Source organism: Anarhichas minor, unplaced genomic scaffold (genome assembly GCF_050575085.1).
Source record: "Anarhichas minor isolate MPS153535 unplaced genomic scaffold, ASM5057508v1 ptg000136l, whole genome shotgun sequence".
In the NCBI taxonomy this organism is placed as follows: domain Eukaryota; kingdom Metazoa; phylum Chordata; class Actinopteri; order Perciformes; family Anarhichadidae; genus Anarhichas; species Anarhichas minor.
The window spans coordinates 7,950,141-7,975,792 of NW_027466582.1; the positions used below are offsets into that span (position 1 = coordinate 7,950,141).

The following is a 25,652-nucleotide window of genomic DNA, read 5'->3' on the forward strand; positions in this document are numbered from 1 at the left end:
TCTTATACATCTCCTTAATCAATGCATTGTTTTTTGAAGCTCCTATATTTAACCACTCAGGACAACAAATGTGTCCACGAAAATGTGTCTCACAGATGAGTAGTAGTCAGGAGGAAGGTTAAGTAGTCAACATCGATTGAGTCGGACTGACTTTCCAAGAATATCTAGAACAAAAGTACTACAATGATAATAAAACAACTAGTAATGACTTGCAAATAATTACAATAGTCATTTGTAAATAATTTGTGTTACTCATACAGCAAATTATTTCAGTTTTATGGTAAACCAATAAATCATGTTTTAATTGTTTGAAAATAATGACCTCATCATTGACTGTCGGCTCAGAGATAATGAAACATGTATGATATAGTGTGATCGTAAAAAAGGACCACTCTGTCTGTGTTGTGCGCTTTCTGCTGCTCTCAATATGTGAAGGTAATTCAATCTTTACTCAGTGCATGAAAGCGTTTACATTTGTTTATGTAAACCTCCAACGGTGGGTAGCTATTTACCACTGCAAATGTATTTCCTATAAAATACATGTTTCCTCTGGCAGTGTGCCTTTTCCCTCGATTTCACGCCAGCGTGGGAAATGACATCATTTCAATTTCTGTGGGTTGTTTTCACATCAATGGCTTTTGACACACTATAATAACATTTACAAAATCTTTCACAGGATTAAAGAAAGAAAGACATTATGAGAACACGATCATACTTTTTAATGATTCCTGAACCAAATGGAAGGTGTGTTATCCTGCAGGTTATTAATTGCATTTTACCCACAATATTTCCTCAGGGGAAACATGCTGATACATCTGGAAATAAATCGTCATGTACAGAGGAAGTAATTCATTTCATTTTGTTATATTGTTATGCAGAGAAAACATTGTTTGTTTGTTTCAAAGATAGGAAAATGTGAACGAGATTAAAAAAAGATGTCACATTGCTGGTCATACTGTGATTCACAAGTAATATTGAACTGCTGAAGAAAAAATGTTGCTTCCATGTCCCCTGAGCACTGCAAATGCCAGCAAAATAAAAGCATCACTTTACGGGAAAAGTTCCTCGACATCTCAGTTGCCATAGTCAAATTCTTTCCAGTGTTTTAACAAACATGACCCAAAGTTACGCTCAAGTGCCTCGACTCCGTCCACTCGGGACAGGCTCCGTAGGACATGTGTCACAATCGCTGACAAGAGCATTCCTCGTTCCATTTTAAACCAAGCGAAGTCTCCATTTGCCACACTGCACCAACGCTAAAAGTGGACAGACTGACCGCAGGGCAGCGATGGGAGCGAGACAAGAAGACGGGCAAAGAGAGGAAGACAGAGAGCGAAAGCAGAAAGTGGGTCAGCTTTCACGTCTCGTCAAGCCTGATGAAATTTTCCTGAGCTATTCTGGAAGTCAAAGTTGACTGATAATTCACTTTTATGTTTATTTTTGTCAAAGCCACGGGCAACTCTCCTGACAGATAAAGGTGAGTCATTGGGCATCTGGCAAAGCAAAGTTGTCACAGGGAGAATTGGCTGAGTAAAGTCAGAAACAGACTGCAGGTTTTGATGGAACCACGTTATCCAGGAAGAGAGTGGATCCTGATAAGTGTAATTGAATAGGGATGAGCCTGTGTTTCACATGAGAGAAGAGTTGGCTTGCTGCTTGTCTGCTTACTTCAAACATATCAGGCCTCTGTATATTTGTACGTCTGTGAGAGGAATAAATAGAAAAATGAAGGAGAGGGAGCAGCTTTAGATGAGAATAGAAAGCTCCAGAAGGATGGGACAAGGAGGAGGGTGGATAAAGATGAGAGGCACATTTTAACATGAGCCAGAGTGATGACAAATGACGGGCAAGACAAAGTTGTGGATGCGGGAAAGGGGAAACGGTAAAACAGAGGAGCCATCACAGAGGAGGAGACACAGAACGAGAAAAGGGAAGAAGAGAGAGGTGATTTAATGGAGGGTAAGGAAGGACTGAGGGAGAGGCACTGAGAGAAAGCACCAGAAAGAGCAAGCCTGGGAGCACTGAGTTGCTATGACGTCGGGCCTGAAGTGACGTCAAAGCTAGCCACTCATACATCACCCTGCCGGGGAGGGAGGCGGGGGCCCCGGGGTATCGGCTGCTCTGCACTCGACCCAGAGACAGCAATGAGGCGATAAAAGCTGGGCGGCAGAAAACAGAAGGAACAGAAGGGAGGCAATGCACAAATGTCAGTCAAAGGAAGACGGAGAGAAAGAGACAGAAATGAGGAGGACATAGGAGCGAGACAGGGGAAAACGAGAATGTCTTCACGGCAAAAGAAAATACAGTAGCCTCCAGAAACAACAATTGTGCACAAACCGCAAAAGGACTTTAACTACTTAGCTGCTTGTCCACACATTACTCAGCGCCCCTTTGATATCCGACGAATCATCCATAATTCTGAAACAAACCTTGGCCTAAAGATGCCTGATGGCTTCCATGTCACCCATCTCCTGCCCCCCCTCTGGCTGCCTGCGGCTGTTTACATCCAATTTAAAGGCTGCTGCAGTGTCGCCGGCACTCTGCTATTACCAGCCACTTTGCTCTACCTTCCTGAAGTCAGGCTTTTTGGTGTTGCACCCTGACTCGGCACATTTGATGATGTTTTTATCTTCTTATAGCTTTTTAGAAGTCCATAATGTATCGGGATAGTTATGTTGCAAATACTTTTTTTATGGGTCAGTAAGTCAATATATTATTGTTTTGACACATTCCAGCAACCGTACTTTCTTTAAAGCTTTTTGGCCACAAAGCATGCGTTTGGAAATGTAATGAATCAGATTAACGACGCTCAAGATTGTTTCTGTCTTTGAAACAATGGAGAAAAAGAATATCCTGTGTGTCCACCAGGGACCTCTCGTCACAATGCTGACATGGTTTTATTGGTTTCGATGGAATGGAAGACATGCTCTGGACAGAAAGGGCAGGGCGTTTTTTGTTGAGCTGAGCAGCACACCGGTCAGTGAAATGTGAGTCTTAACTTGAGCAAAAAATGTCCTTTATTAAACAGGTTTTCAGCTGTCGCTTAGCAACAGCAGGAACAATGATTAGCATCCTCCCAAGAAGCCGGTGCACAGTGCAAGCGTAAAAAGCTCTCTGGACGCAGGTCTTCACCCCTCTGACTTTTAGAGATTTACCCATTGCAGCTGTAAAGGGCCCCTAAGACTTATTTGTGTTAATTTGTTTTCCTTTCCCCTCCCTCGGGCAGAGCATTTAGGTAGCACCAAATCCATCAATGACAGAGAGGAGCGCGAGGAAGCCGGGAGATTCACGCTCCCTGACATGGAAAAAGAATCGGACGGAAATGCACGCAAGTAGCTCACAAATGCAATCCTAAAAGGCTCCGACGCACAGCTCCACACACCAAGGAAAAACCTAGAGTTTGAGCAAACTGGAGATTCATTTGTTTAACACAGTCCTTGTATAAATAATCTCCCTTGACACATTTGATTTATTATGCAGGCAAACAATTAAACTGCGATGGGGGGGCGCTGAGTATTTGTCGCTGCCTCAGCTTCCACACACTCACCTTGGGAAGCACTACGACACTATTATAGTCCCCGTCCCTAAGATTCAACTAGATGACATTCTTGGCAATGGCCATTTGCTGAGGCGAACAGTTCAACGTTGCAGTAATCCAAATCCACGGAAAAAACGAGGCCTGTTCTTAAGAGTTTGCAGGTACGCATGTGTGCTCTTGAGACTGTACAGTTCAAGATAAGAACATTACACAGATGACTTTTAACTTGAATACGGATTTGGATGAGTTTTACTGCAGAGAGAATATAACACAAACCAGCCACCATCCTCTTAAGCTCTTGTAGTCTTCCTCATTGAGGGAGACTCAATGAGTAGTCTTCCCCCCCTTGCTGTCGGGATAATGTGGATTGTTGGTGTCTGGAGCGTGGCCAGTTCTGCCCAGTAGTAGGGTGTTAATAACCCAGTGAATCATCTATTTTCAGCAGGAAGACTCAGCACTGAGCTACTGTACGACCACTGCGAGGCAAACATCTGAAAAGAGATGCGACAGAGGGGGGGGGGGGGGGGGAGAAGGAACAGAATAAAACTGGAGAAAGAGGTTTGGAAGGCGGGAAAGAGGAAGGGAGGGTGGGAGCGGAGACGGAGGATGAGAAGGGAAGCGGGAGGGAGTAAAGGGGTAAAAACAATGAAGAAGTTGAGTCAGCAGAACAGCTTGTGGCCAAACCCTCCAGCAAAAGCATGCATAGCAAAGGAGAGCAAAGGAGAAATGTAGGAGGGAAAAGGGAGGAGGGGGGGAGGTAGAACGGGACAAGAGGACGGAAGAGAAAGAAAGTGCGACAGAAGGAGGAGAAGGAAGAGAATTAAGAAAAGTGAAATACAAGAATATTTAGTCAGTATCACAAGCTTGATCATCTTGGACAGAACAGATGTTTAGCAATGCTACTGCAACTGTCACACTGTTTAATATTCTCATTTACAGAGTGTGACAGGCAGAGGCTTAGCAGAAATCATAAGTTCTGCTGTTGTGATAGCAATGCAAAGCCAGTTAAAGGATTATGTTCCAACAGGCGATGGAGTTCAACAATGTCTGCAAGTAACAAGTGGCTGCAATTAACTGCTTAGAATGTGACTTTAGCGTCGTCGTAGCCTGTTCTGCACTGATTCTGAGGTCGTAAAAATAAAGATTGTTTTTGCATTTAGAAGTAGCAATGTGTGTGTGTATTTCCAAAGGAAACAAGACTAGCGGAGCCAATCTGATACCAAACAGGTAGTTTACTTCAGTTGAGTACAATTCACACCAATTTGTTGAGTTATATTTATTGCTCCGTGCATATCTCACATGAGTACAAGGTGACTATGTATTAAACATAAGTCCTGGCCTGTGAATGACTGCAAGGACACCGACTTCATCTTCCGCTAACACGCTAGCGCTCAGAGCCCCACTTGGCCAATTACAGCATGACCTGTGGTAGACGCAAAGGCTCTCAGCTCACTCTGCAGTCTACGTCAAATCTGCCCTCTGTGACTTCTAACTTAACTGTAGTTTTAGGCTTCAGCTACATCGTTCACTGACTCTTACAATGTACCACCAAGCAGCCAGTTTGTGTGCTTGTTTGCTATTTAATCAGATCTGCTAGTCGCGGTTGTTTGTTAGTTTGGTTGGTCTGATTGTGTCCTGATTTAGCTCAAGATGGACATTTAGCCTTAATATACACACAGCTAAGGGGAGGAGGCCGTCACGGGTCAGCAGTGGTCTATCCCTAGCTGTGAGCCTGTAATGGATACGCATGTCACAGTTTGGCTCTGCACGGCATGCCTAAAGTGTACCAACCCTGTCTAATGGACAAACCCTGTGTGTGAGGAATAGACCGGAGAGGAAAGAACTTTGCTAGTTGGCAACACTACCAAACACATTGGTACTGTGCTGGAAACCATAACAAACATCATCCTTCACATTGCAAAAGAGAATCAATCGTTCCAATCTGTCTCCACTAGAGCCACATGTTCACCTGCTGGACTCGGATTGAATCCCACCTGAACTATTTCCCCCCTGCTTTCTGTCTTCCTCCTCTTTCCAATGTTTGTCGTCCATCATCTGTCGAGAATAGGATTTGAAAAATCGAAGAAAAGGTGAGTCAAGACTAAGAGTTTCAAAGTGGAGTCTTCACTGATGTTGCAATTTAGCTTGGATATTGAACAAGGTTCCATAACTACTGTAGTATTCAGGTATCTCCTGTGTTAAGATGTTTATTGTCAAACCTACATTGACTGAGTTTATAATACTGCACTATGGTTTCAAATCCCTCTTTAGTTGCAACAATAACTCATAAATAAAACAATTAACAACTATGAGAATCTTAACTCTTGAAATAAAAGGCTTTATAGATTGGCAATCCTTTTCATTCATGTATATACTTCTAATTTGTTATGCAACTAGAGAACTCTATGACATAAATGAAATGTGAACCACCAGGTGTCCAAAGGGAGACTTGTAATTCCCACATTCCTCTTTCTGGCCTCATGCATTCACACTGTTATCATTGGATTGCACATATTGAACATGGTCACGACGAAAGCAGAGTGTTCCAATCTATAAACAGACTATCAGATAGTCCAAACAATGGGGTATATAATGCCAGCGGGGCGAGGGAGAGGAGCAAGTACAAAACCCTCCCTGACGTTTGATCAATTTCACCACCTGCACATAATGTTTAACAATAACATGCTCGTTATTGGATAGTGTGGATTAGGAGAATGATAAGGCAATTAAAAGGATATAGATGAAATGCTTGTACTCATATATATATATATATATATGTATATATATATATATATATATATATATATACACGAGTACAAGCATTTCATCTATATCCTTTTAATATATATATATATAAAATATAAACGTCACACTTCACCCAATTAAGATCAATGTTTTACTTTGAGGACTGAGACAGAAGACATCATAAGGCTGATGGAGAGAAAAAAAGGGAGAGGACAGTCTCAAAGACAAAACCCACGTGGACATTTAAAATGACAAGGGGAGAATAATTTAAGGAGAAACATGGTTTTGCTGTATAGACAAAAGATGGGAGAAAAACAGGGAAAGGGAGATGGGGAAGAAGACACAAGCAACTGTAGGACTAAAAGTCTGTGACTGGGTTTCCTCCTGTCTATGAATAATGGATGTGGCGAACGGGAGCCAGCATATGCATTTAGATGGCTTTATGTATTAACCTCTCAAAGTGGTAGGGAGGAAAATGTTTTATTACAATGTAACTTAATGCCAAATTAACCTTTAACACATTCACACTGCGAGATAGAGGCTCTTTGTTTTAATACAATCACCAAAAGGCAATTAAATGCATCTGGACTGAGGAGCTTTCTCATCAAACACTAATCTAATCTTAATTAGAACCATGCCAGGTACTATACTGTAAAGTACTGTACTGTGGTGTATTGTACCACACACTATTAGAGAGTGGGAAACAGGAGCATTCAAGTGAATGTTACATCATTTGCAAAGCTAAAAACATTTCACAAACAGTCATTAAGCAGGGTTCCTGGAGCTATTCTCCCCACATTCCCAACACTATCTCAAAGCAATCAGGTGTACTCTATCGTGTGTGTGTGTGCTCTCTTGTTCCCTCCTCCCTCCTCTATCCTGACACAAACGCACACACACATGCACCCGCTGGCACTGATATCAAACAAATCTTTTCAAAAGGTAGGACCACGGGAGATTAGCCAGCGTTGGCCTCTAATGCGTTTCAGTGTGCCAACCAATGCTGAGCCAGGCCCCACTTTCAAGGACAGCGCAGCAAGAGTCAGTCATATTTCCAGCCGTGCAGTAACACTCGACTGGCTGTATACTCATACTTCAGAAACGCGTGTGTGTGTGTAAGAGATGGACCGCTAAACTAAGAATCGTTGCACAGAAATGCCGAACGAAGGAGAGTTGTCGGGACAAACCCTGACTTTCTAGATTACTCTGACTTCTGCCAACTATGTTACTCACATACAAAGTGAAATGAACCACAAGTAACGTTAGGGAGTTCAAATTATAGAGAACTACAACACCAGCATCTATAGATTAATTCAAACTAATGGATTGAGTAATCTTTACAGCACTCCCTGCTGGCAGGAATTCTGTTGGTACATTGTATGGCTGTCACTTTGCCAATAGCACATCGGAGAGGGGCGTCTTGTCAAAAGTGCCATGCAGCATATCAAATATTAATCGGAGTGCTGTCATTTGCTCTTTGATTAATGCGAGACGGAAGTATACCCAGCACTGGATTCAAGACTGAAAATGAACGAAGAAATAAATACACACAGAGGTACTGCAGTGGTGCACTTTGTGAAGCATCTGCATTTTCTCTCTCTACCCTGATATCTGACACACACACACACACACACACACACACACACATGAACACTGAGAACAGCAGGATGGCATAACCAGTAGGGAAGATGTCCTTCAACTGCAGGACAGAGGTTGAAGCCCCTGTGTTGGTGACCATCTGCCCTGCCGAAATGACATCGAGCAAGAGGCTCAATCCCTGGGAAATAAATAAATAAATGAAATTATATATGTAAAGAGTGAAGAACAGAATGCAAAAAACATTTGATGGAACAAACATCATAGTAATGATGTGGTGTTCTTAGAGCCACGCAACTAATGGGGCAAATTATTTGGAATTTACTACATGAGAGGTGAAGCCTTCATCACTTAGTTAGATGTGAGGGTCCGCATGATGTATATTTCATCAAGCCCCTTGTAGACATGGTCGTACATTCTGTAAGTGAAGTGCTTCTGCATGCAGCACAACACTTGGGACTGTGCAGACTGTACGCACCAACTGCACATGTGTGAAAATGTACATCTACGCAGACACCCGATGTAGCATAACAGGGTCTCCACTCTTTTCTGAAGATCACTTTCTGGGACATTTTCAGTGATGATCTAGCTGGTATGATGGACAGGGATCACACCATACATTAGTATGTTCCTCTCTGTGGAAGGTGTGCAGTCTATAACTTATTCATGAAATCATTTCTTACATGCTTAGAAATTATGACAAATTGATCATAAAATAATGCACCAGCAGAGCAAGCACGTCCATTTTGGCGACTAAACCAAATATGGTAACCAATTTAACATTTTTCGAACGTTGGTCAAGGGGATTTTTTTTTTTTTTTAATCTGACCACGGCAAACGACTTAATGGTAAAAGGTCACCAAAAATCATTAACAATCACTGTCTGAGGAGGGAAATCTATACCAGATTTAATAGCAAGCTGATATTTGCACTGAACCTACCGAGTAGAGCGGAAACGATTCGTTGATTAGTTGATTTATGGATTGGTCAATAGACAGAATGTTAATCAGCATCAAGACAAAAATGTTCCCCTGTTTTAGCTTCTCAGTTGAGAGGAATTGCTGCTTTTCTTTAACGTGTGATATAGTAAATTACATCTTTTTGTGTCTGTAGTTCAGTCAAAACAGGCAGCCAGGGCTTAAAAAAAACAAAACATTTCCATTTTAACGCCCCACCACTAGCTACAGCTAAAGTAGTAAATGCATTGAAAAAGAGTGGCTGTGGATTAATGCAGGTGATGAATTAGACTGGATTAAGTAATTCAGGACTGCAAAAAGGAAGACATGGAAGCCATCGGAATGGCAGGATTAATAAAAAGAACACAGATTCACACCCTGCACTTCATTAAACGACGGCACTTTGATGACTCACTAGTCCATCTGTGCAATATAAAAATGTGTGCCTATGACACACGTACAAACACTGTTATTTTATTTCTGTAGCGCTATGGGATTATAATAGACAGGTTGAGAAAGACGAGAGAAGATTGGAAAGAGACAGACACTCATAATCACATCACACACACGATACAAAGGCCTTCAGAGGGAGGCGTCTAGAGCGAGTGCACAGTGCAACAAAGCAAGTTACATAAGTCAAGAGGATTGTCCCTGCTTGTGAATGTGTGTGTGTGTGGTAATAGACATGTGTTGTGCCGTTTGGAGGGCACACAGGACAGGTTGTACTCTGTTTCATGACTGTGTGTCAGGCAAAGCGCCTACAGTGTGTGGAGGACAGGAAAAAGAGTAAAGGAGTGAGAGCAAGAAAAAGAGTGTCTTCCTCGCTCTGCTACTAATCCCCCCTGTCGCCTTGCTCGTACAATCTCTGTCATTTTTATCTCTATCGCCTCTCTGTCTGATCTCTCTCTCTCTTCTTATTCCTCCTGCCTCTTATTCCGTCCCCCGTCCAGGATGCCTGCTGGGTAGCCCGACCGAGACCGCTGATATTCAGCACACACATACACGCACACATACAAACATATATTGTTACTACACCCCAGTTTGTGAGATGTGCGTACGCTCGACTAGGCAATAACGTGACTCCTATGTGTTGGCACCACACTGGTGCAGTTCTTTAAAACCACAGCACAACAGATGATGGCCGAGTGTGTCAACAGTTTTATCAATCCTACCATTGGGCACATGGTAACAGCATTCATTTTCCATTTGACTAGTCAAGTCAAATGTATTCATAAGGTTGACTTTGAAAATAAATGGAATTATTAATTAATATTAAAGCCGTTAAAATAACAAGCAGCTTTTTCAGTGGTGATTCATAGCTTCGCCAACTACCAGTTGTATTAGATAGCATAATACTGTATATATTTTGCTCCACCATTTATGAACATACTGAACATACTATAGTATACTCAGCATACTGAAAATTCCAATCATCATAAGTCACTACTATCAAAAAGTACAGAGTCTAATATAGAGAGAACTAATATAGTTCTTCATTTAGCATCGCAGTAACATTTTCGGGTTCGCGATGGACAGTTTAAAAAGATAAATCTAAAGTTACGGATGTAACTACGGTTCTATGAATCCTGAATGACCGCCAGAGGCAGTGCTTAACACTGAATATCTTCCGTCTCGCGCACACGCAGGCCGGGTCTTCATATCAACAAAGTCACGTGTGACCTCAGATGATCCTGGATGGGTATAAATTCCGGTGTCATCAGCCAGGAGATCAGTCCTTTTTCATTTTCTCGACCTGCGTGTGCGCGCGACGGATGATATTCAGTGGTGCAGCAGAACCAGAGATATATTTTTTATTTCACACATTCTGCTTCCATGTCAATACCTTGCGCTTACATTAACTAGAATGCAACTTGGCCACAAACAGCTTGGTCAGAGAACCTGGTGTGTTATTCTATAGGTGCGGCTAATGTAGCCTTAAGGCGCGCTAGTATCAAACAAAGATGAGGAGCGAGCTCCAGAAGTCTGGTGAACTCACTTCTTTGTAGCGCAACACCCCATGATTGTTATCATTTTAGAACTTGTAGTCAAACTTCAAGTTACGTCAATTGAGCCAATTTATCATATCTCTTACAGCTCCCTCTGGAGTCACAAACGTTTTTGTTGTTACCTACGCTCTCCACAAAACAGGAAAAAAAAACGGATTCTGATGTCCCCTTTAAGTCAAGAGGTCTATTTTTTTCAGAAACGATAGATTAAAGTTACTTAGTTTAAATTCATTTTGGTATGCAACTAAAATACACATCGAGTTGAGGCAACTATTATAAATCCAAAATGAGATACAGAAGAGGTTGTATAGCATTTACTGATGCATGTAATTCATGTACAATTTTCTGCATCAATGTGTCATCATCTTTTAATCTTTTACTGCTTTCGAGTTGAATCTATTTGCCCCCTGAATTCAAAGAACGAACATAGATTAGGATTAAGAGATCATACTCTGAACTGGCTAACACTATATTAGACTGGATTAATTTAAACTGCTATACATATTTCCCGCTTGTTTCTGAAGTTCTTGCAACCTTTTGTTGTTGGTATGCAGTGTATATAATATATATATATATAATATATATTTAACAAGACCAAGGTGGAAGATATTTTTAGCAACAAAAATCATAAAAAGTTTTGAGTTTCATGTTCTATTCTGAAAAATCTTTTTAGTGCATCAAATTAATTTTGCAGAGATGCACAGGAGCCATGGAAGCATTAATAGAGAGACCTCTGGGAAAACGAGCCCCAGAGGTCTCTCAAAACTATTCAGGGGGTATGTCTAAGGACCAAAGCTGTCTCATTACATCAATGTCCAAATCAGTGTTAGCAAACAAAGCGATATACAAAAACAAATGGAAACAGTACAAATGTCCTCATGTGCTTACACACACACATAGAAACAACAACAAACAAAGCACCAAACTGCTTTCCTACATGGCTCTTCTCTAGATTCTACCATGAACACTCGCAAAGGACACACATGCTGTGCACTAAATGCACACACATGCAGAACACAGCCTGCTACAATGGCCTTAGCCATTAAAAATGCATGGCAATGCAGCAACAGTTTCTAAAAATGAGCACCAGTACCAGCTGCTGCTGATTGCTACACTAAGAACTACCTTCTGTGAGCGAAAATCTCTCCCACAATGTCATTTATGTATTAGACAATAAACAAAACACTCGACCGAAATGCTCAGTGTAGCCAATTAGATTAAAGCCAGTCTATGTTTTATTGCCTATGATTTAACTGTCAGTGAAGGGGTCAACAGCATGTGTTATCTCTCTGGATGCTAACATTGTCAGGTGTGCGGCGGTACCAGCGAGGGTTAATGCGCTCACTGTTGCCCTACCTCATTGTGTTATCAGCTATCATCGACGCCCGCGTTTTATGTGAAAGCAAAAGTGTTGCCAAGCACCAGACAGGAAGAGAAATCACGCCAATAGACCCCAATCGAGGCTTAATGGGGGGGCCTAGTGGCGCAGTTAGCTGAGGCCTCTCGCACTGCCTGTTCATCGTTCACTCTCGCTGGTGTCTGGGGGATGGAAAGGGTTTCTGGCTTATCAAACAAATTAGCTGCTCCATCACTGAAATGAAAGTGGCGATGCACAAGCAGCAAGGTTGTCCTTTCCTACGCAGACTGTCCTGGTTATGGATCAAAGAAGTGAAAATGCATAAAGAGAGGATGCTCTGTATATGGTTTGGTGGAGACAGGGTGGGGGGGGGGGGGGGATCTGCAGTGCTCCGTGTGCTGGGTAAAAAATAGTGGGCGCCTCCCACCTCCTCGGGGTCTGACACTTCGTCCTAATCAAACAGTGGGCAAACAACCAACGTGTGGCAGCTTCTGCTTGGACAGCAGTCTGATTACAAGTGGGTCAAGAGCCAAGTGTTGCCCTTCCAATTTTGGCAAATCCTACCCACACAACACCAGGGCTCTGAATCACAGAGCTGAATGGCTGCGACCACCTTGGCACCACTCCATATGCAGACACTCCTACAGTACACTCTATCTCCTAATTTATTTTCCTCCTCTTCACTTTTCTAAACTTAGACGCAACTTGGGTGTCCACTCGTCCTGTTGCTTTTCCTCCTGTCTCCGAAGCTGCAGTGATTCAGGACTGATTGTGCTGCACTAAATAAAGAAAAGAAGGACACATCTGTGCCACTTTCAGGTATTTGTATCTTTGCAGATTTGCACCATGTGGAAGGAGAAGTCTCCGGTGTTAACATACATACATCACTCCTGCTGAGTCTGCCAACTCCCACTCTGGATGATGCTAAAGCAAACTGACACAATGTAGCACAGAACTTTGTCTCTGGACAAACACAAGCGTAACTCCCTTCTCACTCTCCTCCATCCTCCCTCCTCTCCACACATCCCCTTAAGTCCTGAGAGGTCTGTCTCAACCCTTTCCCCCCCCCCCCCCCCCCCCCCCCGCCGTTCCCACATTTCACATCACAACGGAATCCTCATTCTGGTTCAATCAGACGGAAAAGCACAAACAGCCCCTCGGCCAGTCACATTCCACACACAGACGCACATGCTGGACAGAAACTGGACTCATATGCACTTAAATATACTGTAGGCCTATATCACACACACCAACAGGCTGAGAGCTGAGGGGGGGGGAGGGGGGACTGTGCGCATGACAGCCATGTGGCAGGGCATTAAAGTCTGAGTCATCACGTCATGCGACACATGCGTGTCTTCCCTGCAGGCGCTCAGCATGACGCCATACGAAAGCTACCAGCAGGACGGAGGACGGCAAACGTCAAGATTTGCATAGCTCTTATTGACAAGAAAATATGCTGCCAAGTCCTGGGCAGAATCCCAGCCCAAGCCAACTAAAGTTAGTCAAGGACATTGGTTTTAATCGAGCAAAGTCCAACACAAAATGTCATCTATTTAGGCTGGCAGCAGCCAAGTCACTGAGCTCAAGTCACCGAGCGGATATTTAGAGCGCCCTCTCTAGAGCTGAGCAACTGTTTTTTTCAAACATCTGTTTATGATGCCACTGTTGTTAGCAAGAGGAGGAAGAATGGCAGTGACTTTGCGATCAAACTGACTGCAGCTGTACTTTAAAGTGATCATGTGTGTGGGTTCAGCTTGGCACACACACTTTGTCCTCTTTGTTTACCGATGCATCCAATATTTCTCAAAAAGAAATCGAATCATATCTACTTTGTATGATGAATCACCGTTTCCTCTACAGCTAAGTGAATTTGGACAATTTGAAATTCGTATTGTTTAAAGTTTAAACCTTCAATAAGCATTTGCGGGCAGCAGAAACAAGTTGTAAAAAAAACAACACTGACATATAATCACTATTTAAGTTGACTCCTGAGGGAAATGTCTGGCTCTTTAGCTGCTAAACGCTCCACTATGTTCATCAAAACAATAATGTGGGCCGGGAAGTCTAAACAAAGAGTAAAAAGATGCTGTAAAGCTCCATAGAGCTGAGTGCAACTGCATAGTTGGGTGATAATCCTTTGTCAATTCAACACTCAAGCAACTCTTTTCACATAGAAGGAGCCATGCGATCAACTAGTAATACAAAAATATGGATTATAGCTGCTTTAAAGAGTAGTCAAACACAGAAAAATGGGTTTTGAGCTGTTTTTAGCAGACACTTTTATCCAAAGCGACTTACAATAAAGTGTATTCAGTATACTGTAGGTATTCAAGAGAACTACTAGTCACCAGAAGTCGTAAGTGCATCTCCTTTTTTAAACAAGCATCTAAGATCATAAACCAGAGCCAAAGTGGGATAATTGAACCAAATGATTGAAAATGAAAATGTCAGCAATGTCAAAAAAACTCTAATTGCCCTCAATTATTTTACCACCAGCCCCCAAAAAACCCCGCCCAATTTGGGCTGAAGGGCAGTGTTTGATTACTTCAACACATTTAGTTTTAGAGGTGAGAAATACATCTGAAGGGGAAACCTAACCGTGACTGTGCCAAATATTATCTAAAGGTAAATATCACAACCACTCTACTAGCTAACATGTGTTGTGCAACAAGGAGCTTGTGCTGCAGGGAGGGCAGTCCCCGTCTCTGCTTTAGGCGATTTAGTGCAGTTAAAACAGTAGCAAGTGAAATATCTAGTAGTATATGTATTCCATAATATGCCTACAAGCAACATTACCTACATGGTCACAGTGGCAGTGTAGGCTTGTTAGCTATGGATGACAGAAACACTAATATTCTCCAGCTGGAGTTGGTTTAGTCGAGTATGTAGAAATTAGTCTTTAGCAAAGAAGGTAAAAAAAGCATGAAATAGACTCAAATTAGGGAATACTATGTCTGGGACACATTGAAGGAATAAAACTATAGAAAGAATGCGTGTGTCTGCCATGACAGATGTTTCACCTGGATGCACGTTTTGCTGGATATTAAGGCCTTTCTGAGGCCAACTACCCATAAATATAGAACCACAGGCAAGGGCACGCACCTACTGTATGTATGCAGCTGAAACCACATGCAGCTCTGTCTCTGTCTGCTAGAGCCTTGGCACACACACATACACCCACATCTCAGCACACAAACACGGTGACAGGCAATTCCTCAAGGTCTGGTACCTTGGGAACCTTTCTGTCTTTCCTCTTCTGTGTCTGTGTGCGTGTGTGTGTGTGTGTGTCCAGAGCTTCGTGAGTGCGTATGTGTGCTTGCCTGTGAATGCCTGTGTGTAGAGGAGCTAGCAGACAGAGACAGAGGGTCTGGATTTTAGTAAGGTCATAACCAACCATTTACACAGCCCACAGCCATTAGGTGCTCATGGTTTGTGGCCTGTACGCATTCAAACCAGAACCGTCTCTTAACACACCTGCTATACCACAAACATACAGCAGCTCGGAAAATGGTTGTTGCAATGTTACAACGTTCTCTTGAACTAGTACGCTTAACTAGCTCACATTAAATGTAGTAACAGTCAATCAAAGTCAATCAAGTTCTCGCTTTTATATCATTGTAAATGAAATACCTTGAGGTTTTGACACAAACAAGCAGTAAAAAGACCTAAATTGTCACTACTTTCTGACACTTAAATGACCAGTGTGAAGGATTTGGTGGCATCTAGCTGTGAGGTTGCAGATTGCAACCAATTAAATAATAGCTTACGGTACAGGTGCGAAGCCGTCTGTAGTACTGAAACGGAGCGACAAACACGGTTCCCTAGCCTGCTTGCTCTGGTTGTATACATAACGTTTGTCCTTAATTCCATTCTCCCCATTGTGGCAATCCACAGACAGAAGTGAAACAACAGGGAAGTGAAGGGACAGTCAACGAGAGAGGGAAGCACGCAGCACACAGCTGTTTCTACGCACCTCCATCTGCTGATTTCATGCATTCAAAAAATATCTAGCGCTTTGTTAGTGGTACGTTCTTACGCGAGTGCTCTGATTAATAAATGTATTCTTTGATTTTTGAAACACTAGCCCTATGTTGTTGTTATTTAGCCTTTCGGAGTGCAACTTAATGCATCATTGTTCACGATGTTCATGATTTGCTCACGCACACTAAGGAGATTGTTTGACACGTTAGTTCTTTTCAAATTTGTATTAACGGTATTATTAATAGGCAGATGTTTGTACCAAAAAAGGCTATATATTATGAGTTATTGGGAGAAACCAAGCAATTCTGTGTAAAATCAGACATTCAGCACCCCCATATAGCCTGAATGGAGTGATCCTTTGTTTCATAACCAGATTTTTCTGCCACAGCGATGTTGCGACAGTGAGATTGGCCATCAAATCCGGCTCTTTAGATTGAATCTTCGAATAGTCGGGGTCATCCCTAGTTGCCTCTTAATTGATGCATTCTTAGGTATGATAAAGGTGCGGCATGACAATATTTTGACTCCAAGGAATTGTACTACTCAAACAAAAATGTTGTTTCAAGATTGAAAGAGTGAGTGTATGGTTCTCTCACTAGTGTTTTGTATCCCGATGGTTGGGAGAAGAAAAGATGATTAAACGACATAGCAACAAAAAAAACAGCCATAGGTATCAATAGCCCATGTTTCACCTGTAATCAGGTTTCACAAAGATTTATGGTTTGCTCTTAACTCGTCAACTAGTACGCTATGTACGTGGACATGCAGCCATTTCTCAATTCATTACGCTCAACGTATCTATTTAGCATCATGATAGCACATCCTAACAGCTACACTATGAGTACCCCTACGTGTATAGTGTAGATTATCGGATTAGACATTGGCACACCTCACTGCATAACTTGGTGTATTAAGAACAAAAAAAAGTACAAGTACATGAAGTGCATGGGGTGAGCATTAAAACACACATAACCTTTCGCAAAACAAGCCTCTGTATGTTTGGTGAAGGCACTTTGGAGGGGAGATGGGTACAAAAACAAATGATAAGAGAACATGGGAAACATCAAAATGGGGAGGGAGTGGAGCCCCCTGAGACAGAGTGGAAGATTACCTACAGCAGCTCGACAAAAGTAATGAGCTGCAGAGAATCAGCAGGGGGACCAGGAGCACAGAGAATACGTAAATCCCATTAGAAAAAGATCCTACAATCCTAAAACAAGTAAACAATTAGAGTATATCCCTGGGAATGTGAATTGAAAAGGGAGTTCTTCAAAAAGCAGCATGCGGTACAACAGGAGATGGAGAGAAAGAATAAAAGAGGGAGGAATACTTCACAGCTATTTCAGCAGTGTGGCCCTGCAGAGACCCAGAGGTGACGTGAAGGTCAGGGAGGAAAGCGAGCTGACAAAACCTTTGTGCTTCACTGCATTCCGTAAGCCAGCCCCTCCATAAGCACCACAGGGACTGTGCCACACTGACACAACAGTTGGACCCAACAGCCACTAGGGCTGTCCTAGACCAAAGAAAGTCTTAGTCGACTAACAGCCTGCTTAGTTTCTCCACAAAGAATCACACAAAAGCACCACTTTAGTTATTGAGAGATGTGCTCAGAAGTTTGTTGGAAATAAGTCATACAGCATGAACAAAGCATACAACAATGACTAAAACAATCTTAGTGAAGTAAGACCAAAACCCCTAAAAGGGGGTCAACCCTACCAGCCCTACCTGCCACACCTCAAGCAAACCACGTGAGCCATCACAACTAATGTTATATAAAAAATAAATAAAAAACTGAGAAGACTATTGCAGTTCCTTTAGTCAATGAGAAGCCTTTGAGTCAGTCAAGTCACCGTGGTAATAAACAGACACAGTTATGCAGTTACAATGTTTTCCGACATAAAACTACACCTATTTAAATTATTTCGCTAGACAGCAGCAAACATAGAAAGCTTCAGTCCCAGAGCTGTGGACAAACACACGCTCACAGAGCAGATACTGACGGTAATTCAAAGACACCGCATTCTCGGTCAACCCCAAAAATCTCATGCGGCTAGTTCTCCGTCGCTGTCATGTCTGATTTGAAACACGACAGCGACATTTCACTGAGCCGCTAGATTGATGCGAAGTGATATATACATCACTGGACAGGCAAGAGCTATCAATACATGCCATAAGCTGCTCAGGGCAAGTCGCAAAACAACAACTTGTACTACACTGCCTTATCATTTATAGACTAAGGGAGACCATCATCATTTGTCTTAGGTCTGACAGTTGTAAAGAAATTGCTGTTAATTTGATTTTAGAAGTACTGGCATTTAATCCTTGGAGATTTCCCCAAAGTGTCACGGTGATAAAAGCCTCAGGCTTACAAATGAACCACAATTTGAAATCAATAGGAGGAGGTATTGTGTTACCATGTGCTGATGTACACATACCATAACCCGTGAATCAGCCGCTCTGCTCAGTGACGGCAAACAAATCCAATAGAGTGCACGGGCTCATTTACTTTGGAAACGTTGACTCTTGATGATGAGGGACCTCTGTGGTATGGAGCCGGGGCAGTGGTCAAACCCTTTGGTCACGAGAGCGCGGCTTACAATAAAGAAGCACATTGACCAGGACTAATATGAGTGCAAAACAAATACAGTACACGCCGGTCCACACGAGTGACCACAGCTGGGCTGAAAACGCATTTGAGTGAAGTAAATCCTGTCGTGAATACCGACAGGCGGACAGCACTGCGTCCCTGGTTGTCACTGTCTGCGAGACCGAGGGGTGCGGCATGTTTATTTCCATACATACTAAGAGGTTACATGGGTCTCATATCCTAAGTTATTGTAAAATCATCGTCATCAGTACATCAGTAAAGGATAATTTGGGATCATTATAACTTTGTCATTTTTCTCCTCTTTAGTTCTTTTAACCCGGTAGTCACCAAAGACATCGTTAAGATTTGGGATCAAGGCAACATCATTGCAACAATGCAGTGAAACAGAGCAATAAACAAGTGTTCAGATGGTCAGACAACGTATAAACAAGCTCAGTATAGCCTCGTTCCAGATCTCACATCTCCGATTTGTTCAGCAACTCGTAAAGATCCACTGAGGGCTGTTTCCACCTGGTTGAGAAACATTCGACTAATAATACATTTGTAGGCAGGAACTGTCAATCCTACCTACTGTCATCTTTCTAGCTACAGTAGTTAATTACCTCGCTACACCCATGGAAAATAGATGGCCAAAATGTTCTGAAAACTGGGTTTAACAACCAATACCACAGCTTCCGTGTCGCCTAAGATGCCCGTAAATTGTGATAACGATGTACAACAGACAACCTGGGTAATAGTTAGTTGTTTTGCTTTTGTTCCAAAAAAGCCGTCTCTTGTTCCTTGACCTGTCAGACCTCTTTTTATCAGAATCACTACGTTCTCAGATTGCATTAAATAATGACAAAATGTGTATAGCAATGCCTACAGAACTGCAGCGTGTCAAGTTTGAAGGTGATTTGATATTTTGTGTTTACTTTCAATTAATGCTATCGAATTAGCGCTTCAAAACATAATGACCAGCAAACCCAGAGCAGCAAACGCTATATAATTTGCGTGGCCAAAACAGTGTCGCTTCCCATGTCAACAAGCAGTCATCAGAATAGAGCCAACCAACCATCAACCAGTGCAGTAGGTACGCCCACTGAGTGTATGTGTACAAATCTGAACCCATTTATTCTCTCCAGCCCACATGACACTGTGTATTTACGATGAGCCGCTCAAGCGTTGCCTTCCGTCTGTTGGGAATAATTAGTGCGCAGGTTGGTGACCTCTCAGGCACACACACACACACACATGCCCTACTCTACAGCTTGCTTTCTATTATTTGTGTATGCAGACCGATAGGAATTAAAAAGTAGCTTTTTGAGCATTATTTCTTTACTCTCGTATCAAAATGTGATACGCGTTACTTCGGCTAAATGATAATCCTAATTTACAAAAAAACCTTGATGACGGGGCTAAAATCACACACTGTTCCAGACAAAACTGCTTTAGCATTCATGCCCAACAGCCCTCGTTGTTATCCTTTCTCGAGGTCATCAAGATTTCTTGTCCTCCAATAAAATTGCTCTCTCGTGAAAAATGTCACATGGCTTCCTGACTTGTGATGACTCACTGGAGGAAGAAAGACTGTGTGTGTGTGTGTGTGTGTGTGTGTGTGTGTGTGTGTGTGTGTGTGTGTGTGTGTGTGTGTGCGTGTGCGTGGGTGGTTTTTGAGGTTTTTGAGGTTTTTGCATGTGCCCGTTTCCATTAGTGAACTGGCATAATATAACTAACCGTCAAACTCACATGTCTCACTTGAACATGCACACGCAGGACTATCATATCATGCAAGACAGGAGCTGGCAGAGATGACGGACAGGGAGCAAGAGGAGTAAAAGCTGGAGTTAAATGTACACTAAATTATTGAAGAGAAGCAACATGGCAACAAGACTTTAATCATCCTAAACCCAGATCCCATTTGGGGGCTTGTCAAGGCTAAAGGACTTAAGCAGGACACACTGTCAGGATACTGGACAGAGAGAGGCAGCAACTACATTGTTGTGGTACTGATGCAGCAAAATTTGTTTTCCATTTCTAAGAACCGATAGAGCAGAGGAGGCTGAGTGCTTTTTGGAGAGCATGAAAGATGAAACCGGGTACACAAGGGGTCTTTGATTACCAGTACTTCACCTCAGTGAACAGGTATGCATGCACACATACCGCGTTCCAGCAATAGTGTGAAGTTGACACTGAACTGACATGAGAGCCACATCTCGGCAGCTCTCTGGTGAACTCACCACGGACTCTGTTTCTAAACGCCATCTGGCAGACACAAGCCGACTCTTCTACCAGCAGCTCTTTTAACACACACGCCATTAAACTCTCTCATCAGACGCGATACGATCATCTCAAGCTATTCTGTCGTTTTCCTCATCCCCAAATCCTCCTCCCGCGTGTGTCAAAGGTAAAATGAGGTCAACTAGGATGCGATACTACCAACTCTTGATTTTGTGTGATAGAGGTATCCCCCCCCCCCCCCCCCCCCCCCCCCCCCCCCCCCCACATATATGCTACTGCTAGCTAACCTGGGAACCACTGACACAGGAATGAGCTTTCCTGGATATCACCACAGGTGTGTACGGTAAATGAAGACATGTATTGATCACACATGTGCACGCTCGAGCCGCTCACACAACTACGACATGCAGTAAATAATACAGTGGCGGCAGCAGCAGCTTAACTCCTTTGATGAGACCGCTGCTGTCTCAGTCAGCCTCATCTCCGGCGCATTGCATAACTCAACACAGTCACAAACACACAACCCCAGGCCTGGTCTGCACTACGGAGAGCCATCTAGAAGAGTCAGCTCGCAACTATCAACCCCAATAAGGAGAGAGCAAAATGAGGAAGATGATAAAATGCAAAAAAAGAGATTAAATGAATATACAAACTGTCTGTGACCGGAAAATAATCTCTGAAAGAAGCAATGAACTGGAAATGCCAACGCTTTTTCACCATTTGCTATCCCTCTGTGTCCGACGATGCTGCATGCATGTGAAAAGAAGAAGCCAGAGAGTCGTAGTAATCACTGATTACAATCAAAAGCCATTACCATAATCACAGACATATGAATTATATGTGCTACAATCAGTGTTCCGTTAGTGGCATCTGTGAACTACCCTTTAAAGCAATTACTGAGATTAAAAAAAAATAAAAAATAAAAACCTTCAGGGATTTCTAACATACACACACACTGTAAACAACTTCAGCGATTGTAAGCTGCAATTGCACACTTTCGTGTTTATCTCTATACAGGTCAACACTTTTAAAATAATTCCCGTTCAGTGGTCCAGTCCGAGAACTCATGGCTCAGTGAGATTCTCCTGTGACTGCAGACAGAGCTGGAAGAGTAGCACGGTTACTGAGTCAATCAGAAGGAAGATTAATGATGGAGAGATATGTCATAGTCAATCTATGCTATGACCAAAAGCTGCACAGCGCCACTGCCAGTCATAGCAGTTACTGCAAAGCCTGTGTGCGTGTGTGTGTGTGTGTGTTAATGTGTGTCTGAATAAAGTTGTCTTTGCAAACATGTGTGCGCCACTGTCCATCCGCATGAGCAAACGTTTGCCCCCGTGTATGTCAGTACACATACAGTATTTGCGTGCGCACATCCACTAACATTTGTATAAGTCATCGATCATCATACGCTTGTGTGTGTGTGCGAAGGCACACGTGTGTGTTACCTATGCCTCCTCCGAACGTCTATCCTGAAATACTAACTCTTTGTGAATGTGTGTTTGTGTGTACAGTGTTTGCGGCCCCAGTTGTATGTGTGAGTCCTATGATGTCCTGCGCCTGCCGATGAGATAATCTGGCAGAGCATGGAGTGACAATTTGATCAATTGCTGGCTCACAGGGAGTCTCTGAGTTATAGTGCTGCCATCTCTCCCGGCCACCACCAGTAAAGAGCCATCTCTCCGCAGAGATGAGCCGCCACACTGTTACACACACAGCTGCAGACCACCCAGCAAATAGACACACGCGCAAAATACATACACGTACAATTGACTTGTCGTTTGATGGCGGTAAGCTGCCAAAATCATCCAATAAGGCCCCTGTACCATGTTTTCTGTCGCAGAGTGACAGTATCTCCGATTACATAGTGCTCTGGAAAAATTGGTAATTTACACCCACATTATTCGTGCTTTAACAAACGGACTGAATCAGCAGAGTATAAATTTCAATTATCAAGGGTGGTGACTTTCTTCTATTTAAAAAAAAAAGAAAAAGAAACTCATGTTTACATCCTAAATGGATTCTTTCTAAATACTGGAAAGCTGGTTATTAAAAGCAGGATACAAGTTCTGGGTATGGTTTGTGAGCTGTCCTCGAACCAAAGAAATTCTTAGTTCAGAGGATTTTGTCGACTAAAAATAACTGACGAAAGAATAAGTCAACAAGATATCTTCACAGTTATTGGTGCTCAATTCTACAAACTCATTTTGGTTGGAATGATTGAGGTTCCATTCCTCGCCTTCCAGGTTGGTGATTACAATTCCACTTTTTTATTCTAACTATTAAGGTGTTGCAGAGACTTTTCTTTATTTTAACTGTTATATTGGGGCAAGTGTTTCCCTTTAGACTAGGCTGTATGCTTTGGTTAATGTAATCTTTCTGTCTAGAGGCTGATGGATATCAATTAACATCAACTTTTGCACTGATGAAAGTTCAGGATATCATCAAATGATATGGTTGATAAGCGGATGCAGCTCATGATGTTGAATTAGCCCCACCTTCTTTGCCTGTTTTCGCTGGCTTCATGATACCAACGCTGTGGGTTAACAAACTGCAGCTGATGTTGTTTAACAGCAAGACAATTAAAATACTGGCCAAAGGGTCTTGTGTTGGGTTTAAGCAATATTAGATAAAATGACAAGTGGCATCAATGTAACACATTTAGTCCAGTCTGGTCAAGAAATAAAGGATATATAGGAAAAGAAAACAATGAAGGTTCTCTGCCTCTCATGACAAACACTTTGACTAAACAATCGAAACCAAAAGACTTTTATAATTCTGCATTTCCGAACTTTGTTTTTCCAGAAATTACACTGCTAATCCGATAGATAGGTAATATGCGTGCCGTGCTTAAACAACAAAATCTGTTTTGTAAATGCTCACAACTTCTTTTCGCTCCTGAGAAAATTTACAGAAAACAATTAACAGCAGTGTGTGCACTTGGGCATATCTGTCTCAGTGCATTACCATACACAGATCAATAAGGATTCTATTCTTGGCCATTAGATCTTGAAGCAGGGATAGCCTGCCTCTCTCACTCTTTCCGATCTATTCCCTCTCTCTCCGCTCTATCGGCCCGTCCTCTCCTGCCAACCGCTTTCTCTATTCCCCTCTTTCCCTCCTCCAGACAACACCAAAGGGACATTGTCATCTTCCCAGCTGGACAGTGGAAGCAGCAGCAGCAGAGTCAGTGGCGAGCATCAAACACGGGACAGTTTTGGGGGGGATCACAGAAGTGATTGGCTTTCTGGCTAGAGGGATCAGCCGTCTCCTCTGAGGATTCATGCACACACACACACAGACACACACAGACACACACGCATAAATTCACTCGCACTCATGTACACATCCACACACACCTCCTGTTCCTGCTGTAATTCTCAGTCCACTGCCACGCTGCCAGGCTGAGGCCCTTGATCTGCCACTTCCTGTAATCCTCCATGGGAGAAGGGTGCAGCCAAATGTCCTGGCAGGCCAGCCAGGCAAACAAACACACATACACACAAAGATGCAGAGACACAGATAGCCACGAGTTGCCTCTAAGTGAAAATAAAACAATGACCTCCAGGACATAGATGTGTATCGGCGCAGGAGTCCCAGGATGTCTATATATGCAAATATGCAACTTGATATAACTTTAACCAAAATGCATGACAGAAAAAAACACAAGATGCAGGACTGCAACGCAAAATAACATGAACCGTGATATCCATTATGCCCCTTTCATTTGTGCCATGCTGGTATCGTTGTCATCAGATAAAGAGACAAGGCTGACTAAACAGCAAATGACAGGAGAAGAGAACCAAAGAATAGATGGCTGACTCCCAATTCACCTTCCCCCGACTCCGATAAGACTCTATCTGATCCACATCACTCAAACACAAGAGATTCCTCTGTTTATTAAATTTCAAAGTGACCAGTTTCAGCCAGAAGGAACCATCTGACAAGATAATTCCAGCCAAACTAGGGATCGTCTGAGGGAGTTCTGATCTCTAAGCTGATTGGTTATAGGCATCTTTGTACACCACGAGTACAGCTTTTTTTTCTTCTTCTTCTTCTACTGAGTTTACCAAGCCTGGAGCTCACGGGAGTAATGTACCAGCCAGCAAGACATAAGCCCCATTAAGCTTATTCACCAGCTCCTGCATCAGCCCTAACATAGTACTTCTAAAAGAGGAGGGATTTCATCTCCGATCTTCTAATACATGTGTACCACTGACCAAAAACCATGAATTTCTTCATCCAAAGCAGAGCAGCTGTTGAATCTGTAAATCTCTTGGAACATTCAGTCCCTTCCAGGAAAAAGTGGTGCATCAGTATCTCTTCAGTCTCCCTCTCTCTGCTTTTAAGAGCAGAAAACATTCTGAAGGTACATACTGTAGACTGAACACCATCGTCTTTTGAGAAGTCTGGTAAACATGGCTCTGTAGACTCTATGCTCGCTCTCCTCTGCCTGAGAGTTTCTCTGTTTTCATCCTCACCTCTTCAGTGCAGGTGAACAAGAATGAGTCACGACCGCAGCTGCCAGCAGGTGGGAACGAGGGACAGCCAGGTGGACAGCCCTTCATCACACCGTAATGAGCTGGCAAAGATTGTGGGACAGGCATGAGAACACATGGAGGACCTGTAAAAGCAGCCTGACACA

The 25,652-nt window shown here is 42.7% G+C and overlaps 1 protein-coding gene across 2 annotated transcripts in view; it reads right to left on the bottom strand.

The window, feature by feature from the left end:
- Positions 1-25,652, bottom strand: part of stxbp5a (syntaxin binding protein 5a (tomosyn)) — an 81,038-nt gene that overhangs the window by 52,406 nt on the left and 2,980 nt on the right. The window lies entirely within an intron of this gene.